The sequence below is a fragment of the Uranotaenia lowii genome, chromosome 3, assembly GCF_029784155.1.
Source record: "Uranotaenia lowii strain MFRU-FL chromosome 3, ASM2978415v1, whole genome shotgun sequence".
Taxonomy (NCBI): Eukaryota; Metazoa; Arthropoda; class Insecta; order Diptera; family Culicidae; genus Uranotaenia; species Uranotaenia lowii.
The window spans coordinates 12,026,377-12,041,170 of NC_073693.1; the positions used below are offsets into that span (position 1 = coordinate 12,026,377).

At 28.0% G+C, this 14,794-nt stretch overlaps 1 protein-coding gene and 1 long non-coding RNA gene across 4 annotated transcripts in view; both read left to right on the forward strand.

The window, feature by feature from the left end:
• Positions 1 to 14,794, forward strand: part of LOC129750963 (opsin, ultraviolet-sensitive) — a 422,334-nt gene that overhangs the window by 347,422 nt on the left and 60,118 nt on the right. The window lies entirely within an intron of this gene.
• On the forward strand, positions 509 to 1,604 carry LOC129750973 (uncharacterized). The gene is made up of 2 exons (XR_008738541.1): positions 509 to 1,208; positions 1,266 to 1,604. It is a non-coding gene; the product is annotated as an uncharacterized LOC129750973 (long non-coding RNA).

The following is a 14,794-nucleotide window of genomic DNA, read 5'->3' on the forward strand; positions in this document are numbered from 1 at the left end:
TTAGATTATCGGAGAAGCTGGTTTTCAGTCTTTTGAGTTGGTCCGGGAGGCGTAGCACCAGACCCCTTTACCGAAGCTACTCAAAAACTCAACACTTATTCTTCAGTTTCGAACGTCGAAATTCCACTTTCTCAGTATCAAACACTACCAAACATTGGACCACGATTAAATTTTGTAAACGTTGAAACCGGATTTTGGCTAAAATTTAATTTTTTCCAAAATTTTCTGAAGCAACGAATCAAAGAAAAAAAAAACACGCGACCGCTCCCGGGCACGGCTTACTGAGATCCTCAACTTTAAATACAATAGATTTATATACAAACTGATGATTGACCTTACGCAGTCAACTATGATTATAATAGATTCAATTATAATTGATTCAACTGTAAATATGATAAATTTAACTACAATTGTATGATAAATATAATAGATTCAACTACAAACTGCTGATTGACCTTACGCAATTAACTATAATAATATAATTGGCACCACTGTTATTTTTCATCGACATATCCACAATTTTTTTGCCTCCATTTTCGGGAATGTTTTTCATAACTCGCGCAGCCGTCGTTCCGTGCCATCTCGTCGTCGCGGCTTTTTCGCATTGTTTTATTTTTCGTCCGTCATCGTTTTTCTTGAAGAAGAGTCCGTGGAAGCCGTGGCCACCTGCTAGCAATAAGCCTTGTCCTCCCAATAAACGCTCGTGCTCATCGAATGTCCGTGAATTTCAATCGGAGCTGCTGGTCGTTGTTCCCCATTAGCCAAAAGAAATAAACAATTTGCCTCCATTCTTCCGGCGAGACACAATCCGGTCATGAGGAGACGAACCAGAAATAGAACCGAGAAAACGGAACGACCGGATCGGAAGCAGCCCGAGATACGGAAGGAACCGAAAAAAAGGATTAAGTGCCAGTCAGTTCTCCCACCAAAACTCCCGGCCGGTAAAACCATCAAGGTGAAAGGTGGAAGTATGGTCAGTGGTGGAAGGTTGGCAAAGTCCTCTGCTTGGGAAGTATACTATCAATCGGGGAAACCAGAGAGCAAGGAACACAACCTGCTAGAAATTAGGTAACGTTTAATGTTGCCGCTGGGATCGGTCGACTTCGGAACTTCGGAAGGGAAGAGAGCGGAGGAAATGCCCACGTTGCAGCAGCAGAAAATGTCGTCTACCATCTACGGCAAATAGAGAGCCCTAATCGGCACGACTGGTAAGATTGTAGAATTTTGTTGCTTCAATATTTGTCTTCATTTTGTTTCCCTTGTAGGTTTAATTCCGCCGGATGCGGTGCAACAGCGATGAACGTCCAGGGCTGAGACAACACCGGACACTCTCTATGGGCATCTGCTCTATCTACGTCTTCGGACAATTTGTGCAGCTGAAGCCGGGGGTGACAGAAGAGAATTTCATTTGTCAGGATACTTCAAAATTTACGGAGCCGGGAACCCAGCTCAAGTGTCCGCAGCCAAAAAGTATCAACCCGCGAGGATCTACCCGAAGACAGCGATGGCAGGTTGCTGGCGAAAGTTCAGAATAGGAATGCGCCGATCTTTGTTTATTGTAGGTGGCATTTATGATCAAAAATAAATAAATACAAAATTTCAAATTGATGGAATAATTTTAGCAAGGGCTATAATTTGATTAACAATAAATATGATGACTATCAAAATAAACGTAATTTGATTCTACAATATCTATAGTTAAACGATAAAAATCAATCATAGAAATTTAATTGAATCTATTATATTTACAATTAAATCAACTTTACCAGTATAATTGAATTTATTATATTTATAGTTGAATGCACAACCTCAATCATACGATTATAGTTGAATCTAATGTATTTATAGTTGAATGAATAAAATCAATCATACAACTATAATTGACTCTATTATAAGTAATATGAAACGCAAAATATCAATCAGATAATCAATTATATATATAGTTTAAATCTTCAGATTTATAGTTAGCCGAGAAATAATCAGAAATACAGTTGAATATAGGCGGAATATTGTTGGCAAAACTATACTTTTTTCTCCGTGTACTCATCAGATCCGGATTACTCGATTGGATCTTCTGGAGCAGCGATGGAAACAGACGGAGGTCCTCCTGAAGCAGCTGTTTCATCTCGATGAAGATCAGATATTCCTGCAGGATAGTGGAATGTCATACCTCGCCATGTTACCATCCAATTCGATAAGTTTCTGCTGCTTCCAGACAGCTCTTGGAAGAAAATAGTGTTGAATAAGCATAAATTTGTCATAAAGTAATGGATAATTATTGTTACTCATTGCTACCGACAAAACTGGCACCATCGTCTATTGGTTCAACGTCTTCCAGCTTTGCTTACCAGCCCGGAACTCAGCCGGAAGAATTTTTTCGCTTCTATGGATTATATTTGCAAAAATCATGGCGAAATCTTTATTTGAGCAATATATTGATAATTGGCAAAACTCCGTGTTTTACAGAAATCAGAGCACCTGGCATCCCAGCCAGTCAGCAGCCCAGCCAACAGCCCGCTGTCAAATTTCGGCTGCGTTTAGTCCCCACCGCCGCATCCAACCCTCGTCTACTTTTTGCCAAAGTGAGACCACCATATCTAGGTTCATCATGCTCTGAGATGCGTCCGAAGCATCATCATAGAACATAGACTATGATGATGTAAGATAAATTCTAGGATCGGTGCGCCTCTGATGCCGACGTTGCCCATAAAAATTGCTAAAAACTGGAGAAGAGTGTGCTGTCTGTATATGTCTGTGGTTTCAAAGTTTTTCAAAACAAGCTTTTGAAGACAACTGAAATAACAAATTTATGGTTGATTCTTAAAAGTATTTTACTAGAAATCCTTCCTTTATTCGTCATTGACTACTAGAACGTGGCTGGGGCCGTTATTGAAATTTTTTTTTAAGAGAAAGCATGAGTTTTCTGCATTGAGACTGACTGGCTAATCCCAAGCTGCATTCTTTTGGCCCTTGCAAAAAATTGATGGCCTCGATCAATCACGGAGTAGCAAACGATGGCGATGTGGATCTTCATCTACTTAGCCATGCCATGGAGCTCGAATATGTTTTTTTTTAATAATCAAATTACTATAATGTTGGCAAAACTATGTTATTGAAGCATTTAGAGTTCAATGATTTAAGATGGATACTAAAACGACTGGTTTGGAGACCGTCAAAAACTGATGTTAGATTTATCGAGACCATATTTCGTTTTTTGGCTGGCACACCTCAAAGTGCCCCAAAAACTCTCTAGAAAAAAACTAAACTAACTTGAGCTTTCTGATTCTTCATTTTGACGACCCTATCCAGAGATCGGGTGCAATCTGCCCTCGAAGTCAGTCAATAGGAAGCCCCACTACAGGGATAGAATTTCACCACAGTTGCACGGATTTGCGTCAGTGTGAGCTAATGTTTACCAACTGGGGGTACTTTGGACCGGCTGGAACCGGCCGGCGTTTTGTTTTGCTGTTTTGTTTTTTTTTCCTTCTTCAGAACTATACCTAGTTAGTAGCAATTTGATTAAAAGTTAGCCCCATGTCACGTTGCGCTCGAGCTGATCAGTGACAATCGCGAAACGTGACTCAGCCGATTGGCGTGGTTCTATTTTTTTTTTCAGTGCTTTTCCTAATCAACAAACTACACGGTTCGATTCGTTTGTGAATGTTGTGATTGAGTCGTTCAATGGCCGGCTGCCGCCCTATCGAAAGTTGTTTTTGTTTTGATTTCCGACACCTCCCGAAAAAGGGGTGGTTCCAAGTGACGTGGGAAATTCTATTCAAATTCCTAAAATAACATATGATTATCTAATGACGGCTAACAATGAGATTCTTTTTATTATGGGTATTGGGTATTCATCACAAACTCGTGCCGTAACGATGACCTTTGATAACCCTGCGCTGAAACCTCAGAACACTCGTGTAGAAACAAAAAAATGACAGGCTTTAACTTGTCTACACATGATTGTTCAAGTCTTGACAGAACTGTGGATGACTCATGGCGTCTGGCTCAAGAATACACACGAGTTAGTTTCATAACATTGCACAATCGCTTGCCCTACTTTCTCCGAGTGAGGAAAGAACCTTGAGATCATTTTGAAGATCGATTCTTCCGATCGACCAAATTATTGTAGAGTTGGAAGGATCCATTCTTCGAGTAGTTGTTTAAGATATTCTTTTATTACTTTTTTTATCATTTTTAAGATTGTTAAAAAATATATTTTTGATATCGATTTTAATAAAATTTACCTCATGTATAGGTAAGCTAAGATAAAGTTCTGACAAACAGAAGTTTAGTTCAATATTAGTTGTCTCTTAATAACTCGAGGCATGCACTGATTAGGTTCTTCCGGAAACTATCGATTTCTCTGCCACAATGAAACCTCTTATCAGCTGCACGCTTATCGTCAAATAATCGATAGTTTGTTCGGCTAATTGGCTTCATACAATAGATGACTTGAGGCGTAAAATGTTTCCGACTCGTATGATTATTATTGCATTAGAAGCTCACACAGCTGCGGAACCTAAATATTGTTGCAATTTCAATTCAACTCGAAAACAACACTTGAATGAAAAGTATTGTTGCTGAATTTCATTTAATATGGTATTATAATGGAAAAGTCCAATAACTCAAAACCTAAATGGCACGTTAATATAGAGAACAATATTTAAATGAATGTTTTTATGAAATTTATGAACTTTTTAGAACCAGATTTGTGATTTATTTGAATATTTCAGTAGAAAAAGCAGTCAGACTTTCTCACCTTCCTTTTTTTCATTGCAATAACTTTAAAATGTTTTCTGATTCATTCTAATTTTGTTTAATTATTTTGTTTTAGTAACAATTTCACAATAGATATGTATGTATGACAAAAAAAGCGATAACTTACTTTCTTTAGTGTGTATGATTTTTTGTTGAAAATTTCCGGTTTTAAAAAAAATCTTCTAAACGTAGGGTTAAAATTGGTTGATATCTTATGATAAATTTTAAATAATTGTTACTTTTCTTGGTGAATTTTTTAAGGCAAGTTCCGATTTTGTCAATATGCATCCCAAAGTCATTTCTTGACTCTTAATTAATTTTATCGAAACATACTAAATTTTAATTTAAAAAAAACATTTAAATACTAGAGTAAATAAAAATCATAAAATCGATCTGAAGGAAAAAAATGAACTCAGATCAAACAAATACTTCTCTCATAATTTAATGAATGTTTAATTTTCCTCCCACTCAAAAGAAATCAATTTTTCTCGTTCAAAGGTTTATTTGAAACTTTTTGAATAGGCAATGAGCTTAGACAATATTTACCATGGCGTAGGTATCTAAATTTTAAGCCGATATCACAATCAAACAATTTAAATATGTTTTGAGAGCTTTCAACAAAAATTTCCTTTCTTAAACAAAATAACATTTGGAATTGCTTCACCAAATTTGCTGTATCTTCGACAATTTTCATTGAAAAATCTTGAAATTCGGTCCAAAGATGTCAAAATGTTTGATTAAATTCCCTGGCCAAGTTTCGTCAAAGTCGATGAACGTGATCAAAAATGGTGTTGGGTAGAAAATTAGGTTCATTATCGCCCAGCAGACGATTTCATTCTTTTTTGGATGGAAAACATCGTAATCCATGTATTCTTGGTTTTTTCTTCCACAAAATAAAAAATTTATTACACAGAATGTTGTAAATTGATAAAAACTTCATTCCATTTTATGCTTATCTAAACTAATTTAAAAATCTATAGCATTAAATGCAATGCTGTTTTCACTTTTATTTAAAAAGAATCCATGATAAGATTGCAAAATAAGAAATGAGGGAATAAATTAAACTGAGGATTCTCTTGCGTGAATTTATTTCATCATCAATTTTCCACCATTCCAAAATAAGTTATGAAACACAAAATGAACTGCATTATTCAAATCTAAAAATAACAATTCAAATATTCAATCCTATTCAAAAAAGTTTTCGTTTCATATTTATCACATCAAATATTCATACTATGAATGAACGTTAGAAAAATACAGGTACTATAAAACTCAAATAGAATATATAGATTAAGAAATTATTAAGAACTAAAGCTTAGAAAATACTGCTTCAGATTTCTAAGTGTGATATAAAGCATAAACCTAAATTTTTTTTAAATAAAAAATAATTTAAATTTTTTTTCCCATTTTTGTCAATTTAGTCAGTAAAGTCATTTTTGTCATTTTTGTCATTTTTGTCATTTTTGTCATTTTTGTCATTTTTGTCATTTTTGTCATTTTTGTCATTTTTGTCATTTTTGTCATTTTTGTCATTTTTGTCATTTTTGTCATTTTTGTCATTTTTGTCATTTTTGTCATTTTTGTCATTTTTGTCATTTTTGTCATTTTTGTCATTTTTGTCATTTTTGTCATTTTTGTCATTTTTGTCATTTTTGTCATTTTTGTCATTTTTGTCATTTTTGTCATTTTTGTCATTTTTGTCATTTTTGTCATTTTTGTCATTTTTGTCATTTTTGTCATTTTTGTCATTTTTGTCATTTTTGTCATTTTTGTCATTTTTGTCATTTTTGTCATTTTTGTCATTTTTGTCATTTTTGTCATTTTTGTCATTTTTGTCATTTTTGTCATTTTTGTCATTTTTGTCATTTTTGTCATTTTTGTCATTTTTGTCATTTTTGTCATTTTTGTCATTTTTGTCATTTTTGTCATTTTTGTCATTTTTGTCATTTTTGTCATTTTTGTCATTTTTGTCATTTTTGTCATTTTTGTCATTTTTGTCATTTTTGTCATTTTTGTCATTTTTGTCATTTTTGTCATTTTTGTCATTTTTGTCATTTTTGTCATTTTTGTCATTTTTGTTATTTTTGTCATTTTTGTCATTTTTGTCATTTTTGTCATTTTTGTCATTTTTTGTCATTTTTGTCAGTTTTGTCATTTTTGTCATTCTTGTCATTCTTGTCATTTTTGTCATTTGTGTCATTTTTGTCATTTTTGTCATTCTTGTCATTTTTGTCATTTTTGTCATTTTTGTCATTTTTGTCATTTTTGTCATTTTTGTCATTTTTGTCATTTTTGTCATTTTTGTCATTTTTGTCATTTTTGTCATTTTTGTCATTTTTGTCATTTTTGTCATTTTTGTCATTTTTGTCATTTTTGTCATTTTTGTCATTTTTGTCATTTTTGTCATTTTTGTCATTTTTGTCATTTTTGTCATTTTTGTCATTTTTGTCATTTTTGTCATTTTTGTCATTTTTGTCATTTTTGTCATTTTTGTCATTTTTGTCATTTTTGTCATTTTTGTCATTTTTGTCATTTTTGTCATTTTTGTCATTTTTGTCATTTTTGTCATTTTTGTCATTTTTGTCATTTTTGTCATTTTTGTCATTTTTGTCATTTTTGTCATTTTTGTCATTTTTGTCATTTTTGTCATTTTTGTCATTTTTGTCATTTTTGTCATTTTTGTCATTTTTGTCATTTTTGTCATTTTTGTCATTTTTGTCATTTTTGTCATTTTTGTCATTTTTGTCATTTTTGTCATTTTTGTCATTTTTGTCATTTTTGTCATTTTTGTCATTTTTGTCATTTTTGTCATTTTTGTCATTTTTGTCATTTTTGTCATTTTTGTCATTTTTGTCATTTTTGTCATTTTTGTCATTTTTGTCATTTTTGTCATTTTTGTCATTTTTGTCATTTTTGTCATTTTTGTCATTTTTGTCATTTTTGTCATTTTTGTCATTTTTGTCATTTTTGTCATTTTTGTCATTTTTGTCATTTTTGTCATTTTTGTCATTTTTGTCATTTTTGTCATTTTTGTCATTTTTGTCATTTTTGTCATTTTTGTCATTTTTGTCATTTTTGTCATTTTTGTCATTTTTGTCATTTTTGTCATTTTTGTCATTTTTGTCATTTTTGTCATTTTTGTCATTTTTGTCATTTTTGTCATTTTTGTCATTTTTGTCATTTTTGTCATTTTTGTCATTTTTGTCATTTTTGTCATTTTTGTCATTTTTGTCATTTTTGTCATTTTTGTCATTTTTGTCATTTTTGTCATTTTTGTCATTTTTGTCATTTTTGTCATTTTTGTCATTTTTGTCATTTTTGTCATTTTTGTCATTTTTGTCATTTTTGTCATTTTTGTCATTTTTGTCATTTTTGTCATTTTTGTCATTTTTGTCATTTTTGTCATTTTTGTCATTTTTGTCATTTTTGTCATTTTTGTCATTTTTGTCATTTTTGTCATTTTTGTCATTTTTGTCATTTTTGTCATTTTTGTCATTTTTGTCATTTTTGTCATTTTTGTCATTTTTGTCATTTTTGTCATTTTTGTCATTTTTGTCATTTTTGTCATTTTTGTCATTTTTGTCATTTTTGTCATTTTTGTCATTTTTGTCATTTTTGTCATTTTTGTCATTTTTGTCATTTTTGTCATTTTTGTCATTTTTGTCATTTTTGTCATTTTTGTCATTTTTGTCATTTTTGTCATTTTTGTCATTTTTGTCATTTTTGTCATTTTTGTCATTTTTGTCATTTTTGTCATTTTTGTCATTTTTGTCATTTTGTCATTTTTGTCATTTTTGTCATTTTTGTCATTTTTGTCATTTTTGTCATTTTTGTCATTTTTGTCATTTTTGTCATTTTTGTCATTTTTGTCATTTTTGTCATTTTTGTCATTTTTGTCATTTTTGTCATTTTTGTCATTTTTGTCATTTTTGTCATTTTTGTCATTTTTGTCATTTTTGTCATTTTTGTCATTTTTGTCATTTTTGTCATTTTTGTCATTTTTGTCATTTTTGTCATTTTTGTCATTTTTGTCATTTTTGTCATTTTTGTCATTTTTGTCATTTTTGTCATTTTTGTCATTTTTGTCATTTTTGTCATTTTTGTCATTTGTGTCATTTTTGTCATTTTTGTCATTTTTGTCATTTTTGTCATTTTTGTCATTTTTGTCATTTTTGTCATTTTTGTCATTTTTGTCATTTTTGTCATTTTTGTCATTTTTGTCATTTTTGTCATTTTTGTCATTTTTGTCATTTTTGTCATTTTTGTCATTTTTGTCATTTTTGTCATTTTTGTCATTTTTGTCATTTTTGTCATTTTTGTCATTTTTGTCATTTTTGTCATTTTTGTCATTTTTGTCATTTTTGTCATTTTTGTCATTTTTGTCATTTTTGTCATTTTTGTCATTTTTGTCATTTTTGTCATTTTTGTCATTTTTGTCATTTTTGTCATTTTTGTCATTTTTGTCATTTTTGTCATTTTTGTCATTTTTGTCATTTTTGTCATTTTTGTCATTTTTGTCATTTTTGTCATTTTTGTCATTTTTGTCATTTTTGTCATTTTTGTCATTTTTGTCATTTTTGTCATTTTTGTCATTTTTGTCATTTTTGTCATTTTTGTCATTTTTGTCATTTTTGTCATTTTTGTCATTTTTGTCATTTTTGTCATTTTTGTCATTTTTGTCATTTTTGTCATTTTTGTCATTTTTGTCATTTTTGTCATTTTTGTCATTTTTGTCATTTTTGTCATTTTTGTCATTTTTGTCATTTTTGTCATTTTTGTCATTTTTGTCATTTTTGTCATTTTTGTCATTTTTGTCATTTTTGTCATTTTTGTCATTTTTGTCATTTTTGTCATTTTTGTCATTTTTGTCATTTTTGTCATTTTTGTCATTTTTGTCATTTTTGTCATTTTTGTCATTTTTGTCATTTTTGTCATTTTTGTCATTTTTGTCATTTTTGTCATTTTTGTCATTTTTGTCATTTTTGTCATTTTTGTCATTTTTGTCATTTTTGTCATTTTTGTCATTTTTGTCATTTTTGTCATTTTTGTCATTTTTGTCATTTTTGTCATTTTTGTCATTTTTGTCATTTTTGTCATTTTTGTCATTTTTGTCATTTTTGTCATTTTTGTCATTTTTGTCATTTTTGTCATTTTTGTCATTTTTGTCATTTTTGTCATTTTTGTCATTTTTGTCATTTTTGTCATTTTTGTCATTTTTGTCATTTTTGTCATTTTTGTCATTTTTGTCATTTTTGTCATTTTTGTCATTTTTGTCATTTTTGTCATTTTTGTCATTTTTGTCATTTTTGTCATTTTTGTCATTTTTGTCATTTTTGTCATTTTTGTCATTTTTGTCATTTTTGTCATTTTTGTCATTTTTGTCATTTTGTCATTTTTGTCATTTTTGTCATTTTTGTCATTTTTGTCATTTTTGTCATTTTTGTCATTTTTGTCATTTTTGTCATTTTTGTCATTTTTGTCATTTTTGTCATTTTTGTCATTTTTGTCATTTTTGTCATTTTTGTCATTTTTGTCATTTTTGTCATTTTTGTCATTTTTGTCATTTTTGTCATTTTTGTCATTTTTGTCATTTTTGTCATTTTTGTCATTTTTGTCATTTTTGTCATTTTTGTCATTTTTGTCATTTTTGTCATTTTTGTCATTTTTGTCATTTTTGTCATTTTTGTCATTTTTGTCATTTTTGTCATTTTTGTCATTTTTGTCATTTTTGTCATTTTTGTCATTTTTGTCATTTTGTCATTTTGTCATTTTGTCATTTTTGTCATTTTTGTCATTTTTGTCATTTTTGTCATTTTTGTCATTTTTGTCATTTTTGTCATTTTTGTCATTTTTGTCATTTTTGTCATTTTTGTCATTTTTGTCATTTTTGTCATTTTTGTCATTTTTTGTCATTTTTGTCATTTTTGTCATTTTTGTCATTTTTGTCATTTTGTCATTTTGTCATTTTTGTCATTTTGTCATTTTTGTCATTTTTGTCATTTTTGTCATTTTTGTCATTTTTGTCATTTTTGTCATTTTTGTCATTTTTGTCATTTTTGTCATTTTTGTCATTTTTGTCATTTTTGTCATTTTTGTCATTTTGTCATTTTTGTCATTTTTGTCATTTTTGTCATTTTTGTCATTTTTGTCATTTTTGTCATTTTGTCATTTTTGTCATTTTTGTCATTTTTGTCATTTTTGTCATTTTTGTCATTTTTGTCATTTTTGTCATTTTTGTCATTTTTGTCATTTTTGTCATTTTTGTCATTTTTGTCATTTTTGTCATTTTTGTCATTTTTGTCATTTTTGTCATTTTTGTCATTTTTGTCATTTTTGTCATTTTTGTCATTTTTGTCATTTTTGTCATTTTTGTCATTTTTGTCATTTTTGTCATTTTTGTCATTTTTGTCATTTTTGTCATTTTTGTCATTTTTGTCATTTTTGTCATTTTTGTCATTTTTGTCATTTTTGTCATTTTTGTCATTTTTGTCATTTTTGTCATTTTTGTCATTTTTGTCATTTTTGTCATTTTTGTCATTTTTGTCATTTTTGTCATTTTTGTCATTTTTGTCATTTTTGTCATTTTTGTCATTTTTGTCATTTTTGTCATTTTTGTCATTTTTGTCATTTTTGTCATTTTTGTCATTTTGTCATTTTTGTCATTTTTGTCATTTTTGTCATTTTTGTCATTTTTGTCATTTTTGTCATTTTGTCATTTTTGTCATTTTTGTCATTTTTGTCATTTTTGTCATTTTTGTCATTTTTGTCATTTTTGTCATTTTTGTCATTTTTGTCATTTTTGTCATTTTTGTCATTTTTGTCATTTTTGTCATTTTTGTCATTTTTGTCATTTTTGTCATTTTGTCATTTTTGTCATTTTTGTCATTTTTGTCATTTTTGTCATTTTTGTCATTTTTGTCATTTTTGTCATTTTTGTCATTTTTGTCATTTTTGTCATTTTTGTCATTTTTGTCATTTTTGTCATTTTTGTCATTTTTGTCATTTTTGTCATTTTTGTCATTTTTGTCATTTTTGTCATTTTTGTCATTTTTGTCATTTTTGTCATTTTTGTCATTTTTGTCATTTTTGTCATTTTTGTCATTTTTGTCATTTTTGTCATTTTTGTCATTTTTGTCATTTTTGTCATTTTTGTCATTTTTGTCATTTTTGTCATTTTGTCATTTTTGTCATTTTTGTCATTTTTGTCATTTTTGTCATTTTTGTCATTTTTGTCATTTTTGTCATTTTTGTCATTTTTGTCATTTTTGTCATTTTTGTCATTTTTGTCATTTTTGTCATTTTTGTCATTTTTGTCATTTTTGTCATTTTTGTCATTTTTGTCATTTTTGTCATTTTTGTCATTTTTGTCATTTTTGTCATTTTTGTCATTTTTGTCATTTTTGTCATTTTTGTCATTTTTGTCATTTTTGTCATTTTTGTCATTTTTGTCATTTTTGTCATTTTTGTCATTTTTGTCATTTTTGTCATTTTTGTCATTTTTGTCATTTTTGTCATTTTTGTCATTTTTGTCATTTTGTCATTTTTGTCATTTTTGTCATTTTTGTCATTTTTGTCATTTTTGTCATTTTTGTCATTTTTGTCATTTTTGTCATTTTTGTCATTTTTGTCATTTTTGTCATTTTTGTCATTTTTGTCATTTTTGTCATTTTTGTCATTTTTGTCATTTTTGTCATTTTTGTCATTTTTGTCATTTTTGTCATTTTTGTCATTTTTGTCATTTTGTCATTTTTGTCATTTTTGTCATTTTTGTCATTTTTGTCATTTTTGTCATTTTTGTCATTTTTGTCATTTTTGTCATTTTTGTCATTTTTGTCATTTTTGTCATTTTTGTCATTTTTGTCATTTTTGTCATTTTTGTCATTTTTGTCATTTTTGTCATTTTTGTCATTTTTGTCATTTTTGTCATTTTTGTCATTTTTGTCATTTTTGTCATTTTTGTCATTTTTGTCATTTTTGTCATTTTTGTCATTTTTGTCATTTTTGTCATTTTTGTCATTTTGTCATTTTTGTCATTTTTGTCATTTTTGTCATTTTGTCATTTTTGTCATTTTTGTCATTTTTGTCATTTTTGTCATTTTTGTCATTTTTGTCATTTTTGTCATTTTGTCATTTTTGTCATTTTTGTCATTTTTGTCATTTTTGTCATTTTGTCATTTTGTCATTCTTGTCATTTTGTCATTTTTGTCATTTTTGTCATTTTTGTCATTTTTGTCATTTTTGTCATTTTTGTCATTTTGTCATTTTTGTCATTTTTGTCATTTTTGTCATTTTTGTCATTTTTGTCATTTTTGTCATTTTTGTCATTTTTGTCATTTTTGTCATTTTTGTCATTTTTGTCATTTTTGTCATTTTTGTCATTTTTGTCATTTTTGTCATTTTTGTCATTTTTGTCATTTTTGTCATTTTTGTCATTTTTGTCATTTTTGTCATTTTTGTCATTTTTGTCATTTTTGTCATTTTTGTCATTTTTGTCATTTTTGTCATTTTTGTCATTTTTGTCATTTTTGTCATTTTTGTCATTTTTGTCATTTTTGTCATTTTTGTCATTTTTGTCATTTTTGTCATTTTTGTCATTTTTGTCATTTTTGTCATTTTTGTCATTTTTGTCATTTTTGTCATTTTTGTCATTTTTGTCATTTTTGTCATTTTTGTCATTTTTGTCATTTTTGTCATTTTTGTCATTTTTGTCATTTTTGTCATTTTTGTCATTTTTGTCATTTTTGTCATTTTTGTCATTTTTGTCATTTTTGTCATTTTTGTCATTTTTGTCATTTTTGTCATTTTTGTCATTTTTGTCATTTTTGTCATTTTTGTCATTTTTGTCATTTTTGTCATTTTTGTCATTTTTGTCATTTTGTCATTCTTGTCATTTTTGTCATTTTTGTCATTTTTGTCATTTTTGTCATTTTTGTCATTTTTGTCATTTTTGTCATTTTTGTCATTTTTGTCATTTTTGTCATTTTTGTCATTTTTGTCATTTTTGTCATTTTTGTCATTTTTGTCATTTTTGTCATTTTGTCATTTTTGTCATTTTTGTCATTTTTGTCATTTTTGTCATTTTTGTCATTTTTGTCATTTTTGTCATTTTTGTCATTTTTGTCATTTTTGTCATTTTTGTCATTTTTGTCATTTTTGTCATTTTTGTCATTTTTGTCATTTTTGTCATTTTTGTCATTTTTGTCATTTTTGTCATTTTTGTCATTTTTGTCATTTTTGTCATTTTTGTCATTTTTGTCATTTTTGTCATTTTTGTCATTTTTGTCATTTTTGTCATTTTTGTCATTTTTGTCATTTTTGTCATTTTTGTCATTTTTGTCATTTTTGTCATTTTTGTCATTTTTGTCATTTTTGTCATTTTTGTCATTTTTGTCATTTTTGTCATTTTTGTCATTTTGTCATTTTTGTCATTTTTGTCATTTTTGTCATTTTTGTCATTTTTGTCATTTTTGTCATTTTTGTCATTTTTGTCATTTTTGTCATTTTTTGTCATTTTTGTCATTTTTGTCATTTTTGTCATTTTTGTCATTTTTGTCATTTTTGTCATTTTTGTCATTTTTGTCATTTTTGTCATTTTTGTCATTTTTGTCATTTTGTCATTTTTGTCATTTTTGTCATTTTTGTCATTTTTGTCATTTTTGTCATTTTTGTCATTTTTGTCATTTTTGTCATTTTTGTCATTTTTGTCATTTTTGTCATTTTGTCATTTTTGTCATTTTTGTCATTTTTGTCATTTTTGTCATTTTTGTCATTTTTGTCATTTTTGTCATTTTTGTCATTTTTGTCATTTTTGTCATTTTTGTCATTTTTGTCATTTTTGTCATTTTTGTCATTTTTGTCATTTTTGTCATTTTTGTCATTTTTGTCATTTTTGTCATTTTTGTCATTTTTGTCATTTTTGTCATTTTTGTCATTTTTGTCATTTTTGTCATTTTTGTCATTTTTGTCATTTTTGTCATTTTTGTCATTTTTGTCATTTTTGTCATTTTTGTCATTTTTGTCATTTTTGTCATTTTTA